The sequence below is a fragment of the Mustela lutreola genome, chromosome 2 (genome assembly GCF_030435805.1).
Source record: "Mustela lutreola isolate mMusLut2 chromosome 2, mMusLut2.pri, whole genome shotgun sequence".
Lineage (NCBI taxonomy): Eukaryota > Metazoa > Chordata > Mammalia > Carnivora > Mustelidae > Mustela > Mustela lutreola.
In genome coordinates this window covers 89,474,240-89,496,572 of record NC_081291.1, presented here as the reverse complement: position 1 = coordinate 89,496,572, position 22,333 = coordinate 89,474,240, and the positions used below count along the sequence as shown (strand labels likewise).

Sequence of the window (22,333 nt, the reverse complement as noted above, 5' to 3'; positions counted from 1 at the left end):
ACACTGAAACTCTCATGACTACTTTGTACTTTAGTCTCAATATAAAGCATTAATTTGATTACCAGAGGACACTAACAGTGTTACTTCTAGTTCACTAGAAGTCTCCATTTCTATTTTTTTATTTATCAAACATTAATAATCAAATAGGATTAAAATAAGAAATAACTATAGTTCTTGTAACAAAACTGAACTGTTGCTGTCTATCATCCCATTTCTTATATTTTGTTCGTGTTTTCATTCATTTAGGAAATACTATTTTCATACTGAAATATTGGTAGAACTAGGGCTACTGTTTTTATTACAAATATAAGCAATAAACTAAACTTACGGTACAGTAAGTGCTCTACAAAGATTTGTGGAAGGTGAGGCGATAGCACTGAAAAGTCAGAAAACTTTTGAGAGCAGCATCTTGCAGGATAAGTTAGCCAGGAAAAGAAGAAAGGAACGAACAGCACATAAAAAGATTGATTCAAAAAAGATTAAGCAGATGAGCCAATTTTCTCTCCCTCCCAAACCCCAAAGAGATCTCAAATTTTTGCAAAATAGCATATCAAGAGGAGTACCTTGTTAGAGAACTTATCATAAAAGACTGTGAGGAGGGGCACGTGGGTGGCTCAGCTGGTTAAACATTTGACTCTTCATTTCAGCTCAGGTCATGATATGTGGAGCTCCGTGTTCAGTGGGGAGTCTGCTTGGGATTCTCTCTCTCCCTCTCCCTCAGTTCCCCACCCCATGCACCACGTACATTCTCTCTCTCTCTCTCAAATAAATAAATTTTTTAAAAAAGAAAAGAAAAAAAGATAGTGAGGAGAAGTAAACCATTTTGTCTACAGTCCAGTAACATTCAACCTCACACATGCCACCACTACTAACCTGGTGACCAATCTCCAAATAAGAGAACTAGAAAAGAACTAAAAAACTGGAGGATGAATTAACTCAAGATAACTTCCCCAAACTGAAAAACACTTGCTTCCAGAATGAAAGGGTCCTCTCAAGTTCCAGTGTAAACAATGACAAAAATTCAGAGGTAAAGATTCTAAAAGCTTTCAGAATAATAAAAAGAGGTCATACACAGCAGAAAACAATGCGGTAGGGGGAAGAAAGACCTGAAGTTCTTGGAAGCAACAATGAATGCTATGAAACAAAGCCTTCAAAATTCTCAAAAGAAAATTACCTACAACCTAAAAATCTATACCCAACCAAACTATTAATCAAGTCTGAGAGTAAAATAAAGGCATTTTAACCCTTCCTAAGATATATGTGCATATAGTAAGGAAGTAAAGCCAGAAAGAAGAAAACAAGTTGCAATCACAGATAAGGACCAAAGCAAAGCTACCCAACCTCAATGGGTATGAAATCCTTGACCTTCTAGATCATGTCAGTACCTCATAGCATGAATGAACATGGCAGTATCAGTTAAAAACAAAAACAAAAACAACAACAACAACAACAAAAAAACAAAAACAAACCAGTAACCAGAGTAAACAATACTAGAGGAAGCAATCAGAAGCAAGTATTCTTTGCCTAGGCAAAGGTGCCTGTGAAGCTGGAGGGAAACCCCATGATAATGCCGATTAGTCTTCAGATGAGTCCCCACATTAAACCAATAAACGACTGCCAAACTGTTATACATTCATCTCTAAAGTTATGCTCATATGTGTTATAAATAATAACACTTTGAAGATAAACAAAACCATGTATCTTACAAAAAATGCATGTATACATACACATTTTCACTCATAAAAGGGTTTAACTGGATTATTTTATAATTAGGTTTCATTTAAGAAACCAATAGCAAAGTGTAACAGTATAGTTTCTATGAAGAGAGAGAATGATTTTGAAATATAAATAAGATTTCAAGATGGTTCTAAATGATTCTATCACTCATCAATTTCAGAATCCCCCCACACTGATTAATTAACATTAGTTATTTTTCAAATTTCAAGTGAAAAGCTGTGCCCACTCTATCTGGGTATCTTATGGACAAATAAAATCTTTTTTCAACTTCATTATTACATATACTTCTTATGCGTTAATTTTCACTTACAAATGTATCAAAGAAATCATAGTTAGTCCCCATATTCCTAAAAGAAGAGTGTTTAATACTGAAGCATTTAATTCTACATGAATTGTTAGTTTTGATAGATGCTCCAATTTAATCTGGTAGTTGGAAGAGCTATGAGGAGTAAGCACACATTTCTACAACAATGGTTCTCAATCCACTAGATCCAATGCTCCTTTTGTTCTCCGTACTAATGTGAAATGAAGTTCAGAGATAATAAAATCTAACTAACAAAGAATATTTTTTTAAAAACCAATATTAATTCCCTCATCATAATATTAATGAAAAATTAAAGTAATTTATATCATAATACTCACTCCATTAAATAAATGCTTAAGCATAGCTAGTTAAGAAGGGAGAATAAAAAAGTCATATATCTGCAGCCATATATAGAGAGAGATATATAAATAAATTTAGATCTAAGAGACAAAATAAATCATTCTCCATAAGAAGTACAAGAAATTAAAAAAAAAAAGAAGAAGTACAAGAAATTTAAAAAGGTGCAGTACAGGAGCACTGTAAAATAAAAATTAGTGTTAAGTGATTACAGACAAAACTTCATTTAATGTGAAGATAAAGATAGAAAGAAGCTTAACTGAAATAAAGATTAAAATGCCAAGACAAATTACATACTGTTCAAATGGAAAAAATTACAAAATACAACTTTAGTGCAATTGACCTGGGCTTTATCTTTAAGTGTGGTGTCAAACAATTACCTGTGCTAAGACATGGTACAGTGTGATTACAATATATCCCAGTAATACCACCATACCACCACATTGTCAAGGCATGTATACATTAAATCTCTAGTACTTAAAATACAACAAAGACTATATTTTCCTAAAATAGAAAATAGTATATAGAGTGTGTAAAGAAATATACTATAAGAAGTCACAGGAAGTTATATAATAAACCCCTGGAATGGTATCAGATAATACTGAACACGAGGTAACATAAAAATACGTAATTTTACAATCTAATTTTAACAACACATTTACTATCATTATTCTAAAAAATGGAATTTTAATATTTAGGATTGCAATTATAAAATACCTTTAAACAATCCTCATTAACTAATAAAATTCAATGAGTTCCATTAATTTAAAATTCAGTTTGTTGTTACAAAAGTCTAAAATACCTTGTTACATATTTGCAATCAGTATCCCTGAGCCTCCAGTAAACTGCATTACTGAAATGAAAGCTTTTCACCTAAATTTCTAGTTAGAAATGCTATATATAAATCAGGATGTGGAAAGAATGTGTGAAGTAAATTACACAGAATTTTGAGAGGATTTCTTTACTCTCCTTAAGCTTCCCCTCCACACAAACTTCCCCTCAAGTTTAAGATTCTTCATGTAACATCTTACAAAACGTTGTCAGCATTATCAAACATGAAAATACTACCACTTTATCTTTTAAGAGAATTTTAAGCAAGCAGATGTTGAGAAGGTGCTTGGTACTCAGGACCATCTCTTGTAGTCTGAGACTGCTCCAATGCATGGTAGGATACGCAGCAACCCTGAGCTACATACATTAAATGCCAAAAACACTCCCACAATATTGTGACAAACAAAAGCATAATTTCCAAAATTCCCCTTTTGAGGCAGCACGCTCTTAGTTAGAAATCATTACTCTAGAAGTCTTATAGCAAAGAGCGTACTATAGTGAAAAAAACAATAGAAAAAAAGTGTTTCAAAAACATAAAACGCTTACAAATTACACAAAAAAAGACTAACTTGCCAATTTTATCCTCTTCCAAACATCCTTTCTGTGGCCTATATTTTTTGATATGGTATAAAGAGAATGACTTAAAGAGATCTGATAACCACTCTAGATCGTACGTATATCCTCTTTATATAATTTTGACAGCTTTCCTATATGTAATCTTTTTAATATTCCAACTTACTTAGTCAAATCAAAGTCAAAAATAGAATATATAATCAATAAGTTGTATATGTATAGGCATGCCACGCTTTCATAATTTCATTGGTGTGGATTTTGTTTTTGTTGCGGCTATGTTGTTTGGTGTTCACTGTTTCACTGAGCAATAACAACTAAGATACTGCATTATAATACTCAGTATTATTAAAGACTCATATGTGCCCCAAGAAATCCTTACTGTATGAGTCCCCTTTTTTATCTGCAAACTCTAAATTTAATAAGGTTCTATTTAATTAGTCCAGGATTCAAATATACATTCATGCCAAATTTAGCAATCGCATGGGAGGTTAGGGAGAAAGGTATTTGAAACATTTCCACAGGAACAACCTTGGGTTGTTCTCCTAAAATATCAGTGCAGGGACCCACAGTACTTCACATGCTATCCACAAAATGGACGGGGTGTGAAAGAAATTTGTGTTTAATGTGACCTTTGGCTGTACTTTCACTTGTCATAATTATAAAGGAGCCACTCTCAGAGCCAACATGTAAGTTATGTTACTACTCTTACAACTACAGCAGTATTTTATGAAGTACTTTATACTGTGACCAACTCAAGGCAGAATGTAAGGAAGCTCTTTCTTTGTTACCAGGCATAATAGGCCTTTCTGAACAAAAGAGTTCTGATGTTTTATATATACATATGAATAAGAATTACTGCACAAGAATTTTTTCTTTTTACTGGGCAGTCAAACACAAATATGGCAGTGTGATTACCTGGTTCAACTTAAATCATTTGTGCTCTGGAGGCAAATAAACTGGAACTTTAATAATCTAACTATGACTTTAATACTGCAATGTCATTATAGATAAATATGTGTTAAGAGGGAATTAAAGAAACTACAAAAACAAGAACAACAAAAACCTTTTCTAGAGATTCCTATTTTCCTATACAAAATTTCACCAAGGAAAAACAGCTGTTTTTAAAAAATATTTCAGCAAAACTGCCAACATATCAATACATATGACATGTAACATGGTTTTTTTGAGACAGGAGAAAACACTGGATCATCCAACATAAAATTATAAATTTGGAAGGCAGAACAAATAGGATTAGCTTTCAGTACAACATTAAATATACCACCAATTAAAAGATTTAGAAGGCAAAATGAGCACAGACGATCCTGTAATGTATGATATGAAGAGAAGTTTTCAAACACTCTATTATACCTTGAGCAACTTTGCCAAACCCATAGTAAAACCTTTTTACTTTCCTCTTGGAAATAGCCTCCAAAAGCTGTGAAACTCAGTCACAGTTGGTAAAAGTCATAGCCACAAACCATCTTCGTTGCCTAACAAAAACATATAAATACTGGCAAAAGAAGTCAGTTTTATCACAAAACCAAGTATTTTTACAGATACTATACATCAATGAACATTCCTCTTAAGTACATGTTATATAAGGGTATTAGGAATTACTCAACAGGCATGTGAGATATTACTATCACACTAGTAATAGTGTGTCCTGAATTGGAAGACAAATTATATGGTCATCCTAGCTATTACATCATTTCATATTACCTAAAACACAGATTTTGAGGATTTTATGATGTAATTACTTATTTACTTGGAAACTCTAACTTAAAAACTTTGATCCATACAGTATACCCTGTTGTTCATACAAATACAGCTACCTATGGCACTCACACCAACATCACCCAAACTCTACTAACCCTAGCTCATCTGTTTTCTGAGGTCTTTCCTGTGCTTCAGACCCAGGATAATAAAGAACTTTCTTTGTCTTCAGGTAGCAAACAGAATAGAAAGATCCCACTCTCTTAGCCTCAAACCAAATTCACATTTTTCCTCATGCCCAGAGGCTCTATAGAATCTTTTAAATAATTACATTTAAGTGTTTAAAATTACAATTGGCTATTTTCTCATCCTTTTTACACACATGTTAAAATAGTTAACTGTATATTAAACTCTATATTTAGAGCTAATTTAATGGTACATTTGTGGCCATTTCTATAAAAGCCCATGCATCAGAGTCTTAATCATTCTTTTAACAATATGTGTTTAATTCTGCTAATACCATTATTTTCATAAGGAAAATCAGACTTGACCTAACAGAGCCCTGGAAATGGCCTTGGACTTAAGAGACCAAAGATCTGAGTGGTGGACATCCACCAGGCAAACTATACAACTCCCTGAGGCACAGATTCTTTTTATGTATTCTGATCCACTACATGGGATTACAAGAATAATCAAATCAGAAAAGTCAAGAAGCTCAAGTACTGCTTACTGTTTAGAAAAGATGACCAAGTGTAACACAAAGTGACTATACATGGCAAGTTAAACCTATCAGAAATAAAGAACTAAAAAAAAAAAGAAAGAAAGAACTACATTCCCAAAAACAAAACAAAACAAAACAAAAACCCACCCAATACTGATGAATACCAACTATACATGCAAAACTGTAATGAGCTAAGAAAGACCCGAGAGTCACTCAGTGAGTCCTAATTCCAGCACCATCACTTACTGCCATGTATGTGGCAATGAGTAAGTTACTTAACATCTCCGAGTTTCTGGTTCCTCGTTCATAAAATGAAGACAATAGCTGTATTTATCCCACTAGGAAGAAAAAAATTTATGTAAAACATATATGCCCTGTACCTGCACATAATAAGTGCTCAGTAAATGCTAGCTATTATTATGAAACTCTCCATTGATGTCTCCTTCCAAAAACAAGTCCCAAAAACCTGTTTTGATGTCAGGAGAAAATTTTCCGTATGTGTGCATATGTGTGTGCATGCACATTATATTTATCTTCCAATTGAGACCACTTGGATAACACAGCTAATACCCCACAAATGTATATTAATAGTGTGGCTGGGTATATTATTGTGACAACTAACATAGTAAGATCTTATTCAATACTGGAGAAGAGGCAGCTTTTTCTTCAAAAGAAGTCCACACTGGCATACAGAAGCACATTCTGAAATAAAATTCCATATCTGACACTATTTGTCGTTGTTCATCTCCAAAACAGAAATCACAGATATGTATAATACACACATTTTTAAATCCATGTATACAAATCAAATGAAACCACTTCCGTTAAGGCAAACATATGAAGACACTAAAACAATATTCCAATTAAACATTCATATATTCAATATTTCAAAATAAGAAATGTGTGTGTGTATGTGTGTGTGTGTATGCATAATTTACATTCCATAGTAAAACCTGTCTACAGAAGCCATTTTTATCATATTTCAAAAGCATCCTGGGGTGCCTTCTGGCTCAGTTAAGCATCCAACTCCTGATTTCAGCCCAGGCCATCATCTGAGGGTTGTGAAATCAAGCCTCACATCAGTGTCCATTCTGAGTGAGGAGACTGCCTAAGAGTCTCTCTCTTTTTCCCTCTGCTCTCTTACTACACATCTGTCCCCTGCTCATGCTCCCTCTCTCAAAACAAGAAAAATTTAAAAATAAATTAAATCAATCAAATTAAATTTAAAAACAGCATCTAACTTGAATTGTACAATGCTGCCTCTCTCTGAAATATTAAAACTGTAAAGTACACAGTAATTCACTGCAAGCAAACACAGAAGACTAAGTTGTGCATATGACATTCTTTTACCCAAACAACTACTTAACCTATTCATTAAAACCCATTCAATGACAGAGCACTAATAACTGCACTACCTTATGAAACAGAATCATACGAAAAAAGAAATACTTTATTTGGTTAAAAATAGAAACTTTACGTAAGAGAATTATGAGATAAAGTCAGAGAAATTATAGCTTTCATTTATAAAAGTCCTTGTCTATTTTAGTTCATTAAAATAAAGTTGTATAAAACTTTCCATAAGGGATATAATATGATAATAAGTATGTCACTATGACTGATATAAAAAGGTATATCAACATCATGCTATTTGCCAAATACACATATAATGAGAATTTTAAAAAATAAAGGCTATATCAGTCAAATTTATATCTCAGGGATCCAAATCTAAGTTTGACTTCATTTCTGTGAACTTTCTTGAAAATATCCCAATAGTAAAATAGATTTGCCTCTAAAATAAAGTAATAAGACTCTATCAGTTATTCTAAAGCAAGTAAGAAATGCAGACCTGCCCTTTAGAGATACAAAGGATAATGTGGACTGAGGTTTACATGTTCAATCTCAGTTACACACTATAGGCCGTATCATTAATTTGTGACTCTACACTGAGTATACACATGACACATAAACATTCTATCATCAGTAACCCTAAACAGGTAAATTTAGAACTAAACAAAGCATAACTGAAATTTCATTTCTACCATAAATTACTATGGGAAAAAAAGAAGAAAAAAATCCATGGGCACTGCAATGAATACATTTTTGCCTTAGAGCTAATACTTTAATTTTAAAGAACCACGAAGAAAAAAATCAAAACTAGTCAGTAACAATGCAGGCTCTAAAAGCAATAAACTCAAAATTAAGTTATAAATAATTTAAAGCATGTCATGAAGATGTATTAATAATTCATCAGATAAATAATTTACTAAATAATCAAATAAATAAATAATGAAATACATAAATAAATCAGCAAATAAATAATTCTGCAAAATAACCTAAACAATAAGTCACCCAAACAAATCACAAGCCTACAAAACTACAATGATTTTCTGGATTCTGATAGTTTTAAATAAGCAAATGTACATAAACTAGATCAATCCTTGTTAGAATTAGAGATATTTTTCAGTGCTATTGGTAAAATCCTCATTTCAATACATAAGAACACATTCTCAATTTTTAAAGGTCTGCATTGGATTAGTTTTTATAAATTATTAATATAATTATAATATATCCTGCTCTATATTTTACATATAATATCTTTACCTAACATATTTTCCCCCAAACAACTGGATACTTAAAAATATTCTTTTTTTTTTTCTTTAAGATTTTACTTATTTATTTGACAGAGACAGAGGCCACAAGTAGGAAGAGAGGCAGGCAGAGAGAAAGAGGGGAAGCAGGCTCCCTGTTGAGCAGAGAGCACCATGTGGGCCTCGATCCCAGTACCCTGAGATCATGACCTGAGCCGAAGGCAGAGGCTTAACTCACTGAGTCACCCAGGTGCCCTTAAAATATTCTTAAACTTCTTTTTCAAAGCAATACTTACAGGATAATGGTGCCACTGCCTTTCTGATAGTTTTCTTATCTTCTCCAAGTCTTTAGAAATTTTGTGCAGAGATAGAACAATAAGAATATTCTTAATTATTACAGATGAAATTTCATCACTAGCGAACAAGGTTTTATAATTGTACAAGGTACCAATGGGAAGTGGACATTATTATTTGTAAACTACGTAAAGTTTTTAGAAGTCTTTAGTGGACTAAGTACAAGCTAACAGAGGCTAGCTTCCTCTATTGGAACTGACACACAAGCTGTTACAATTGGCAGAATTTCAGATATAAAGGAAAAACTCTGAAGGACAAAATGACTGGCTGACATCTAATGCTATCCTCTATTTGAGAAGCTCAAAGTCCTTGATAGAATACATGAGATCACTTAACTGTTACAATTTGAATATAATGACAATCTAATTAGAGCACCACAGAGTAAAACACAACTGACCTCATAAATTGTTGGACATCTAAAGTTTGTATCTACCCACAGTATAGTACTCCTGAAATCCATAAATAGTAGATACCAAACTATGAAAACCTTTCACAAGGAAATAAACTCTAAAATGGGTTTTTTGACACATTACAGGTAAATTCAAACAATATAGTATATATTAAGAGAAGACTGTCTATGGTCCCCAAGTGTAAGGGAAGATTCTAACTTTATCTTCATAACTTCTGTGTGAAGGTTCCTTGAACTACAGACCCCTCAATTCTGAACTCAACCTAAGAAATACAGCAAATCCTAAAATATCATAAATTGGTTAGAGCAATGGTTCTTAATTGGGGAACAATTTGCCTCCCCAAGAGACATTTGGCAATGCTTGAATACATTTTCGATTGTCATAAGTGGATAATATTATTGGCATCTGGTGGGTAGAGATCAGGGATGCTGCTAAACATCTATAATGCACAGAAGAGATCCCCAAAAAGAATTATCTGTCTTCAAATGTTATTAGAGCGGAGGATGGGAAAACCTTAGGTTAGAGTAAAATGATTTTTAGTTGTGTATGGTTTTCTTTTTATAAAATAGCACAAATTTTTGTACTTTTGTAAAGCCTCTTGTTATATGTATAACATTACGGGCAGTGCAATACCCTGGGGGAAAAAATTGTGTATCTGTGAAAGGCGCATGTGGGAACTCTGCACTTTCTACTCAATCTCTCTGTAAACCTAACACTGCTCAAAAAAAGTTTAATTTTTAAAATTTGTACCTTTGCTCTTTCACTACAGTTATGAACAACTTTCTTAGAATACTAAAAAGTTTACAATAACAAAAATGTTTTTTTCATTTGTCAAAATTCTTCCAATAAAGTTACTAAGAGGATATTAAAGGTCACATTTATGAACTGACTTTGTCAAAGTGAATATCCAAGATATTTAATATTAAAAATTCATAGGGAATTTTTGAAGGGATTATTCAGATACAATCTACAATCCTCAATGGTTTGTGGTTAGTTTTGTGGATTTGGGGAGGGATTTTGTTTGCTTTTGCCCAAAAGCTACAAAGTGTTTTCTGAAATATTTGTGATAATTATTAAAAGCACTTAGGAACAAAATTCAGCAATATAGCTAACAAAAACATCCAGAAATTATGTATCATTTTAAGTACTTTCCTTTCAGTACCAATTAATCTCTCTCCAGTCTTAAAGCAGATTTTTGTTTGCAATATAGATCCAGAATCTACCATGACACAGTGCATATTTCCTTATAGTTAACCTATTACATTACTACATACAGTATCATATCCTTTATCAGATGGGATTAGGTCATATCCTTCCCAAGCCAAAAAATATTAAGTTATAATAATATAATGATCTAAACAAGAGGGGAAAATAGAATTCTCCCCATGTAAATGTCCAGAAATAGACAATCAAAAGTTGATGTGGCAGCTCCAAATATTGAGGACCTAAGTTCCTTCCACCTTTCTGCTCTACTACATACTGTTTCTACTCCAAGTTGCCTCACACTCCAAGAGGACTATGGGCACCCTTGCTAATACATGCACATTGCAGGCAGCAGAAAAAAGAAAGGGGGAGGAAAAGGCCCACCCTGCTCCCTTCTAACTCTCCCGTGTAATTTCAGCCTACAGTTTATAAATCAGAGCTTTGTCCTTTGGCCACACCTAACAATTTGGGAGGATAGGAAATGTAGTCTCCAACACTGGTAATAATGCCCAGCTATAATACTGGGGTTCTTCTTAGGAAGACAGGTAAAATCAATTCTGTAGAGCAAATTGTAAGATACAGACTGCAGCGGAGGTTATAACTCTTTGAAGAAAAAAGGAGATGCACTCAAAAGTTCTCAGAAGGGTGGTTCACTGAAAATTATTGGTACATGTACATACATGTGTGTATGTGTCAAAGAAAACCTAAATGTTTATGTAAATGTTTAAGTAAATTTAGGGATAATATCAGAATAGAATGCTATATTGTCACTGAATATCACACTCTGCAATTTTACTGATATGGAGAAGTGTTCATAATATATTAAATGATATTTGATATTATATGAACACATACATATATGTATACACAGTATATATTTATACATATACATAGGCACATCATTTATCTATATCCAGAGAGAGACAGAGATCATATACCATTCAAGAGAATGGAACTAATCTACATGATAATGCATGCATATATATTTATACATAACATAGGCACATCATTCATCTATATCCAGAGAAAGACACAGATCATATACAATTCAAAAGAATGGAACTAATCTACATGATCATAGTGGTTTAGGCTTTGGGAACTATAACTGTCATTTTCCCCATTTTCTAATTTTTCTACAATGAACACATACTATACTTGTGATTTCTTTCTTAAGATTTTATTTATTTATTTGAGATAGAGTGATAGAGAGAGAATGAGCACAACAGGAGGGCAGAGGGAGAGGGAGAAGAAGGCTCCCCACTGATATGGGAGCCTGACACAGGACTCAATCCCAGGGCCCTGGGACCCAGACATAAGTTGAAGGCAAATGCTTAACCAACTGAGTCACTCAGGTGCCCCACTTATGATTGCTTTTCATGAAGATTTTGGCCTACATGAGGAAAAGCACCTTATAAAAGTAATTAAATTCAAGCTTCAATTTACATTTTTACTTAGAATTGGCTCATAATTAAAAAAAAAAAAGTGGAGGTAAATCTATAATTGAGCTGTAGCTCTCCCAACTGGGGCAAAACCTGTAGGTTTCCCTTTAGTTGGTAGTAAGAAGCTAACTTCTCTGTGCCCAACTTGTTTTCAACTTTACTAACATTCACATATCACATTTGTCAGCTTTATACAAGTCACTCCTAGCCAGATGCTACATCCATCATTCCTAACAATTCACCCTGACATATTGATTACTTTGTTCATATCACTCTGTAGAACTAATCATTCGTACTTCATGCTTCTACAAATCCTTCTACTTTCTGTATTTCTCAATTTTTTTCTACTCTATTGCACATTTTTCAGGTTACTTATGTAATGGATACCTCTAACAGAAATTACATCTTTCTTATATCTTTACAACTATCTTGCATTGTCTTGAATTTTCCGGAGCTATTTACTGGATATACACACCACTGTTACATTGTTATTATATTGTACTGTATTCTTACATTGTTAGAGACTTGCTGTCTCTAAGTCTCCTAATTTGGAACACCTCGAAGTTCTTCACATTTTCTAGAGTGATCCAATTTCCTAAGCCCCTACTGCTATCATATAAAAAACAAACAAACAAACAAAAAACAGAAAAACAGGAAAAAAGGCAAACAACTGGTATACCTAAAACTACTAATATATGTACTGAATGGACCAAAACAGCAAACAAATTAAAAAGATACACGGTCCGTGCACTCTAAAACTTGGTCAAATAAGAAACAAACACACATGTACACATCACACACACACACACACACACACACACACAGCAGGAGGAAAGGAGAGAGAGAAAGAAATTCACAAACAAATGTAAAAAGGGGCGAGTATACAATCAGGACAATATGTAGGTACTACCAAGTATCCAAAAGTAAAAGCCACAGGCATGGATAATCAAGGAAGGCTATTCAATCGAGACCAAATCAAGAGAGGGCTAGGGCAGTGGTTTTCAACTACGGGAGACATCACCCCCTACAAATGACCATTGACAATGTCTGGAAACACTTTTGTTTATCACAAAGGGAAGTCACTAGTTAATCTAACGGGCAGAAGCCAGGGATGCTGCTACCATCTTACAGTGCACAGGAGAGCCCCCATAGAAATGAATTAGTCAGCCCAAAATGTCAACAGTGCTAGAAGAAGCAGTTGGAGTCAAAAGGAGAGATAGCATTTAAGCAGAATGGAATGACGTGAGTAAAAGAATAACTACAATATACGATGTCTTTAATAAACCATAATATGGCTAGTGAAAGAACAGGAGAAAAAGAGATTAGAAAACATACATGGGCATAGACTGTGATGGGGGCCTACACAATAAGTCTGACAGACCAAAGAGATAATGAAAAAAGAGATAACGAAAAATGCCTATTATAATAACAAAAATATAAGAAACCTAAGGCACAAAATAGCAACATACATGATAAGAAACAAAATTATAGATAGATGGAGGAACACAGATTTCCAGCAGTATGGCAGACTAGATACCTTGATACTATTAGATGTTACTTTTGAAAGTTAGTAGAAAAATCTATTTCAATGAACTGCTTAGCTAGCAAGAAAGTACAGTATTCACATAAGCCATAAACAAAAGAATAAGCAAAACCAGAATCTACCTTTTATCTTGAGAGTATGCATTCCACTGCACAAAATGTAGCTTACATTTTGATGCCTACACACTCAGGAGACACTTTAAAAGTCTATCAAAAGGAAACACCTCTATAAAGCTCTTATGCCAAAGGGCTACATCCTCAGATTAAGAGCACCACAAAGATCTCCCTCCTGTTACCCCTTGCAGTCAGACCCACCCCAAAATTCTCTTTTGACACAGTAAGGACAAAGTGTAACCCTCAAAAAGGTTCTCAGACTACACACTATATGTATAAGCCAATAAATCTCATATGACAATGTCATTTAAAGTACTCTTAAACTGTTAATATACCCCAAGCTCTGGGGGAAACATGGGTAAATTATTGGTGAAAGAAAATAACTTCAATCCAGACCTCAAAGAATACTGCAGCTTTCAAAAAACTCTACTCAAATTAAAAAAAAAAAAAAGTCACAAAACATACAAAGATACTAGATACAATGAATGAATCAACACAAACAAAAGAACAAAAGACAGCAGGATTAGACTACAAATTTCAACTATTGAACAGATTATACAATAAAGATATTCCAAATACCACAAGGGCTTAATATATACATACAAGTTAAATAAATGCTCCAAAAATCAAAAACATAGTTTTAATTCAGGGTAAAAGTTAAATAATATAAGTAGAAAAAGAATTAGACATTTAAAAGCTACCTAAAATTCAGTTTAGAGAGATACAGAAAAAAAAAATATGTAAAAGCAGCTAAAAATACAAAGAATAGAGTAAGGTCTAACAAAATAATACTGAAACCATCTGTGAAGAGCCATTTTTTAAATTGTCAATCCATGGCAGAAAAAAACTGTAAAATTCAATAAAAGTGAATTTAAAACAAAAAAAATCTGTGCTTGGATGTCACAGGAATATCAACTTGTTATTAAAAGTTTCTAAAACCGTATACTTCAAATTTCTGTCCATAATTCATAGACCAACGAAATCAGTTTGTAGACCAACAACGACCTGAAGATCACACTTTAAGTAGCAATGCTCTAAAACACAAGTAGATCAAGATTAGAAAAAGAATTAGAATCAGAAGATTAGAAAAAGAATTAGAAAAGAATTAAAAGAGAAAACAGGCTATAGGTAACATTCAAATAAATAATGGTTGAAAATCTCCCAGCTTAATTGAAGACACAGTTGGACAATCTAAGATGTAAGAAAAAAAGATAATAAAGATACAGCTAAACACATATCTATTAAATCACTCTCCGCGCAGAGGCTTTAACCACCACAATTCCCCCAACACAAATCCTAACTAGCATTTTCTACCATTATTTTTAAAAACAAACAACTTGGGCTAGATGTATGCTAAATAAACAAAACCAAACCAAAACAAAACAAAACTCAGTAAAGAAGGTTGCTAGAGAACAAGTTTTAAGAGCTAATGATTTCCTCTCCCAGTGGAAACATTCTGTTCATACTTCCACTAAACACCAAACTCTGTCCATACTGACACTGACACAAAATTGTGCTTATTAGAGTTATTTTTTTATAATGTATAACGTTTATGAAACAAGAAGAAATACATTTTTATATTAGCACAGGCTAAAAATACCTTCAATTATACTGAAAATGGGAACAAACCAGAGACGAAGATAAACCATGAGAGACTGTGGACTCCAAGAAACTGAGGACTCCAGAAGTGAGGAGGATGAGGGGTAGCCGGGTGATAGGTATTAAGGGAGGGCACAGGTTGTGATGAGAACTGGGTGTTATACACAACTACTGAATCCTTGAACACTGCATCAAAAACTTACTATGTACTATATGCTGGCTAACTGAACATAATAAAAAAAAATTACACTGAAATGAACAGGATTCCAATTCCCATTTACTGTCCTTTTCAATGTTAGGTGAGCTACATAAAACTGCACCATACTTTACCTTATCAAATCCTCTAAGCAGAACAGATTCTTTTATTTCTAAATGCTGTTCATTTAAAAGACCCCGCCCAGACACCTGGCAGAAATCAAATATAAATTCAAACCTACCTGAAAAACAGAAATTAAGGCATCACACCACCTGATGAAGAATCATAACTAATACCTTTGTAAATGTTTGGTCATTTTTCAAACATATGACACATATCTAATTGAAGTATCACAATAACCTGATGGGACCTCAGTTTTATATAACAGATATAATAATGGCTAAAAGCTTAAAAAGTGAAAGAACATGTTGAACAGCATCAAAAAATATACAAGAAAAGATATGTAAATTAAATGTAACAATATAAACAGAAAAAGATATCCAAAATCTAATCAACAGTTGCTACTTAGCATCATTCTCCATCACATGCAACTAAAAGGACAATCACTAGGCATATATAACAAATAAATGAAATGAAATGATGTATTAACCTATTTGATTCAGTGCCACTAAATTCAAACAATTCAGCAAGATTTTTAAAAATTTAATTGCTCATTGAACCTTAATATGATTCATATGGTATTACATCTCAGGATATAGAAAAATAATTTCAAAAGAAAGTAAAACTGGGCTAAGCAGTTAAAACATCCATCTGGTAAGTGAGTGAAGGATGAGAAAGGCAGAAAGCCTTTTGAAAAGCTCAGGGGCTAGGTCCTTAAAGAAGAGAAAGTTTTCTCCAAATTATTCCATAGACGTATTGATTCAAAGTTAATACCGGAGCACATAAAGACACAAAACACCTTAACTTTGTGGTTTAGAATAAAAATGGATTTAAGCTGGAAATTCAGGCTGAAGTTTTTTGGTTTTGGTGTTTGGGTTTTTTATAATGCATTGTTTCAACCAGACTCAGGGGTCAGGATCTGAGAATATTTGGCCTTATAATTAAAATTTTTTTTAAGATTTATTTATTTGAGGGAGAGCACAACACTGGCAATCCCACAAGTGGAAAGTGGGGCAGAGGAAGAGAATCTTCAAGCTTATTCCAACCTCAGGGTGGAGTCTGTCAGGGCTCAATCTCACAGCCCATGAGATCATGACCTGAGCCTAAACCAAAAGTCAGATGCTTAACTGACTGAGCCACCCAGGCACACCCTTATAATTTAAAATTTTGATAAACCACACCAAGTTTAATCACCAGTCATTCCAATACAAAGAAAAATGAAATATCCCTCAGTGCCTTTTTGAGTTTTTATTCAAATTTATAATCAAATTTGTGCGTATTCTCAGCTGCTTCAAGTCTTCTCTGTGGAGAGAAAGGCAGGCTTTAAAAAATTAGATATACATATACACATACACACACATACAAACACTACAAACACACACACACCCATATGCAGAAAATGTTCCCATAATTATAAGCTTTTCATTGGTACTTCCTGATCCTTACTTAAAACATGGAAGTGAACAGGTAAATAAGTTTTTAAGACAATACTAAAAATAACAGTCTTTTAAAATATTTAAGTAAAAGCAAATCAAATTCTACAGCAGCCATAAAAAGCCACAAAGCCAAAATTCATCATAATAAACATTTGTAAATGGCTTAAAATTGGGGGAAAATAAAGGTTAGTACTTTGCACCCCTTGAGCTTACTAGAGGGATATTCAATAACTAAAATTACAGATACCTACATCCTAAGTCAGAGAATCAAAAGTTTTCCCACAAAAACAGCCCCAATAAGTGACCGAACAGGCAATAAACTCATATATGGGATATTGGGAACAGAACCCAAAATAGCTAATGGCAATCATTAATTTTCTTCAGCAGTGGGTATTATTTTAAAATAACTGTGCTAATTCTCTCCCATTCCATATTATCTCCCTAAAATTCAACTCGAAAAGAATGCACAATGTTTGTAGTACTTCCTCACAGAGCCAGCACTAAAAAGGGTACAGTTAAAGGTCTCACCGTTTTGCTCAAACCAGAACCTCATGACTTTATTGGAGGAGTACAGATATTTACACATGAAGGAAAATTAATTCTAATAAATTCCTAAGTTTAATCAGCTATTCTTTTCCATAAACACTTCATCCACCAAAGAATTAACTCTACCTTTACATATACAGCATTAATAAGCTGTTCTGTTACAAGTTTTTAACCAACTCATTTCTTGAATAAAACCTTTAAAATTACATATTGTATTATAGAAAAATAATTAGTAACCATGTTATAGATGACTCCTTTTCAGCAATTAAGGAATAACTCTAGTATTAAATTGCAAATATTAGCAAGAAAATCAAATGGGAGATAGTTCGTGCCTTGTTCTCACCTAATTATGAAAATTATCTAAAAAGGTTATAGGACTTATTTTAAATTCTATATAGTTAGAAGTCATAACTATTCATAATTATACATTTGAGCATAAATTATCTTAAATTAAATATTCTGAATTTAAATTATCTTTATGAATTTTATAATTAAGCCATTCTTATCATTTGTATTAAATCCTTTAACAAAAAAATTATAGCTAATCTAAAATTTTAAGAACTGTATCTTTTAAAATAAAGTCATTAATTTTCAGTCACCTTTTGATTGGATTGCCATTTACATGTAAGGAAATATGGGTTATTATTTTTGCATTTAAGTTCTAAGAAAAGTACATAAAAATCATTAACTAAAGGTTATTTTAAGTTTTTAAATTTAAATTAGTGAGTTTTCTAAACTTTGGGATAATTTTTAGTAAATGCTTTTTGTTTAAAAATTATAAACTTTCATATAATTATAAATGCAATTTTAATCTAAATTATTTAATTTGACATAATTTAAATTCAAAGGTATCATGAGTAGTTATTATAACTTTTAATTACATTGTATTTGAGACACAATATCACTTTAAGGAAAAAAATTATAGGTCATGCACTCTCTCCACTTCATTTTGCTACGAATATATTTTATCACATATAAAAATTGATCTTTATGTTCCAAAATATATATATTGGACATTATATCCATCTTCTTTCTTTAATAACATTTATAAAAATTTTCAGTTATTCAGAAAATGTGAGTTCAGATTTTAAAGTACATTTTTTGGGTAAAGCTCCTAGAATCACTTAGATAAATTTAATTTACTGAATATTTACTGAAAAGATTAAACCATTATAATCAAATACTTTTACAATAAAAAGAAATCAGTGCAACAAAATGTCCAAATAGGAGAAATAGTTCATGTTTCTCCTGAAAGCCCAATTATTTCTATATATTCTAATACACAAAAATAAACAGTTGTTGGGAGTTCTTTTTGATGGCTTTTACTTTTGTGAAGTAAGCACAAACTTACTGGTTAATGGCAGTTAATATAGCTTCTCCACAACTATACACATAAATAAAATAAACAACGAATAAAATAAATAAAATAAACAACGAATAAAATAAATAAAATAAACAACGAATACCTTAAAATAATAACAACGAATAAAATAAAATAAATTAAATAAACAAATACCTTAAAATAGTTATACTTCTCTCCATAAGAAACCAAGTTAACTTCTTGAGCAGAAAGAACTGAAAAAAGAAAAAGCATGCTATACTAAGTGCCATGAAACCCAAATGTAGATAAAGGTGTAAATGGAATTCATTAGGGAAGTTTTTTTTTTTTTTTTGAGAAATTTTGGAACTATAAAAATAAATAAATAAATAAATAATATTACAAATATCTACATTTCCCCAACCAGAACTTATAACAAATGGCACTCACTTTGTGAATTCAAAGTCCATAAATATGAACCTTTTTTTCACTTTATATTTATAAAAGACTTAAGTAGAGATAAAGTCCACTATTCATCATTCCTAGTGCCATTTCCTTCTTTTCACCTCATTATTAGTAACCACTGTCATGAAACTGGCATGTACTTTTACATTTTCTACATTTTTATTTACATATTGCAGTAAGAGTCATGTTTTGTGTATTTTTTCAATTTCCATAAGTGGTATACAAAAAACACTTGCTTTTTTCATTCAACATTATCTTTGTGATCTACTAATATAGATATACTTCATTCCTTTTTTTAAAAAGACTCTATTTATTTGGGAGAGAGAGAAAACAAGTTGAGGGGAGGGGCAGTGGGAGAGAAAGAAGCAGACTCCCCGCTGAGCTGGGAGTCAGCCAAGGAGCTCGATTCCAGGACCCAAAGATCACCACCTGGACCAAAGGCAGACACTTAACCAACTGAGCCACCCAGGAGCCTCTACTTCATTCCTTTCAACAGTATGTGATTCAGTACTTCCAATTACTTTATAATAGGAATACTATTATGAATGATACCCTAAAATGAAGCTTCCTATTATGAAGTACTGTATCACATATGCAGACCACATCTTATTTATCCAATTGTCCACTAATGGACACTTGGAGTGTTTCTAATTTTGTAGTATTACAATGCTTTAAGGAACATCCTTGAGCAAACCTCTATGTTCACAATATAAAAACATGTGAACTTTATTCTCTAAAGCAAGGTTTCTCAACCTCAGCACTACAGGCATCTTGGATTGAATAATCCTCTGTTGTGGGAGTCTGCCTTGTCAACTGTAGGACATTTTAGCATCATCCTCGATCTCTACCCACTAGATGCCTCCACAGATGTGACAACCAAAAAGGTCTACAGGCATTACCAAAAGTCCCTTGAGAGGTAACAATGCCCTGGTTGAGAACACTGTTCTAAGGCATACATGAAAGTATATACATGTATATTTTCTACTTTACTGAATACTGCACAACTATTCTCCGAACAGCTTTATCAATTTATATTACCATCAACATATAATACTTCTGATTTCCAAATATCCTTGTCAGAACTTGATAACATACCAATTTAAATATTTCCAGCAAAATCATTAACTTTCCAAAAGAGACTGCCACTGCAACTCAAGAAAAAAGGTACATATGTGCTACTTCCAAGAAATTATAAAAACCCTAACTGTAAATGGGTACATTATACCCTTCTCATGTTACTTTGCCTTTTTTTTTGCTAAGTGAATTTTTCTTGACATTGATTAGTATTAGTATTCTGAATTAACTCTAACTTCATAAAACTTATTTTTTCTAGAAGCTTCAAAACTATGATCTTTGGTCCACATTTTGTAAAACTTTAAATATCCTAAAGAGTTTTAAATAGCATACTTGGGGCACCTGGGTGGCTCAGTGGGTTATAGCCTCTGCCTTCAGCTCAGGTCATGATCCCAGGATCCTGGGATCGAGCACCGCATCGGGCTCTCTGCTCAGTGGGGAGCCTGCTTCTCCCTCTCTCTCTGCCTGCCTCTCTGCCTACTTGTGATCTCTGTCAAATAAATAAATAAGATCTTTAAATAGCATACTTTAAGTGTTTCAACTGATGCCCCCACCTGTAGAAGTTTCCTCCTCTAACACTTATAAATTGGTCACATCTACATATAAAAGTAGGCTAGAGATAACAACTGGACATCCATGATGGAAATATCTTCTACCAAACTTCCTATATATAAAGGAATCTACTCAGCAAACTGATTTTAAAACTGGTAATCAGACTGAATCAAGATAGTGGACTCAACTCACACTGTAGCCTCCCTATTTCATACCAAATCTACAGAAATTAGATCTAAAATACATGATCCCTGATTTCCAAATTCCTGTAAAGATCAATTGCAATTCCCCCTCATCAGTTCTATGAAATGATTTTTGTTGTTTTTTGATATAAATTCTACTCTGGGCTAAGCAGTCTTGTATGAATTTCTGTTACTGGCACCAAAAGAACCTTGTCTAAGACAGTGGCACAATGAAATGTTGATTCTACTGACAATGATTCCAGTGCTGACCAAACTAAAAAAACCAGAAGGTAGACCAGAAATTAAGAGGAATACCAGGAATACAGAAAACAAAATCTTAACTGAAGTACAAACAACAACAACAAAAAACTACCACATTTGCTGCAAAATACAGGAGTTTCTCTGAGAATCCCAAATACAAAAAAGCTATGTTATTTGAAGCTAGCGGAAGTCTGAAGGCTATCAGCAGCACAAAGAGTAAGAATATCAGGCAGGCCACCTCCACCCCCACGCCTTAAGGTGAAGCAACCAGTAAGAGAGGTACCTGTGTGTCTCCCCCTAACCTCCTGCCCCAAATAGGAGTGTGGACCCCTGGTAAAAAAAATAGTTTGTAGAAGACTGGTACCCCACCTAAAGAAAATGTACCTCAACATTCTAGTACCCCAGGTTTCTGAGGAAATGTGTAAAAACGATCAATAAACGCTTTAGGAAGATGAATCCTGTATCAGTAAGAAGAATGAACTAAGGGGTGCCTGGGTTGCTCAGTTGGTTGGGTGTCCGACTTTTATTTTTGGCTTGGGATATCATCATGGGATCTGCCCTCTTGATGGACTCTGCACTCAGCAGGGAGTCTGCTTAGATTCGCTCTCCCTCTGCCTCTTCCCTCTGGCATTCCTGCAAGCTCACTCACGTGCTCTCTCTCCAATAATTATTCTTTAAAAAAAAAAAGAAGAAGAAGA

General features: G+C 33.2%; 1 protein-coding gene across 8 annotated transcripts in view; it reads right to left on the bottom strand.

Moving 5' to 3' along the window:
• Nucleotides 1-22,333, bottom strand: part of TBC1D5 (TBC1 domain family member 5) — a 564,199-nt gene that overhangs the window by 504,131 nt on the left and 37,735 nt on the right. For 5 of the 8 annotated variants that reach the window (XM_059162522.1, XM_059162530.1, XM_059162525.1 and 2 more), the window contains exon 2: nt 19,300-19,358. The exons of the other annotated variants lie outside the window; for them this stretch is intronic. The gene's annotated coding sequence lies outside the window, so the exon portion shown is untranslated. The remainder of the gene's footprint in view (nt 1-19,299; nt 19,359-22,333) is intronic. 8 annotated transcript variants of the gene reach the window in all.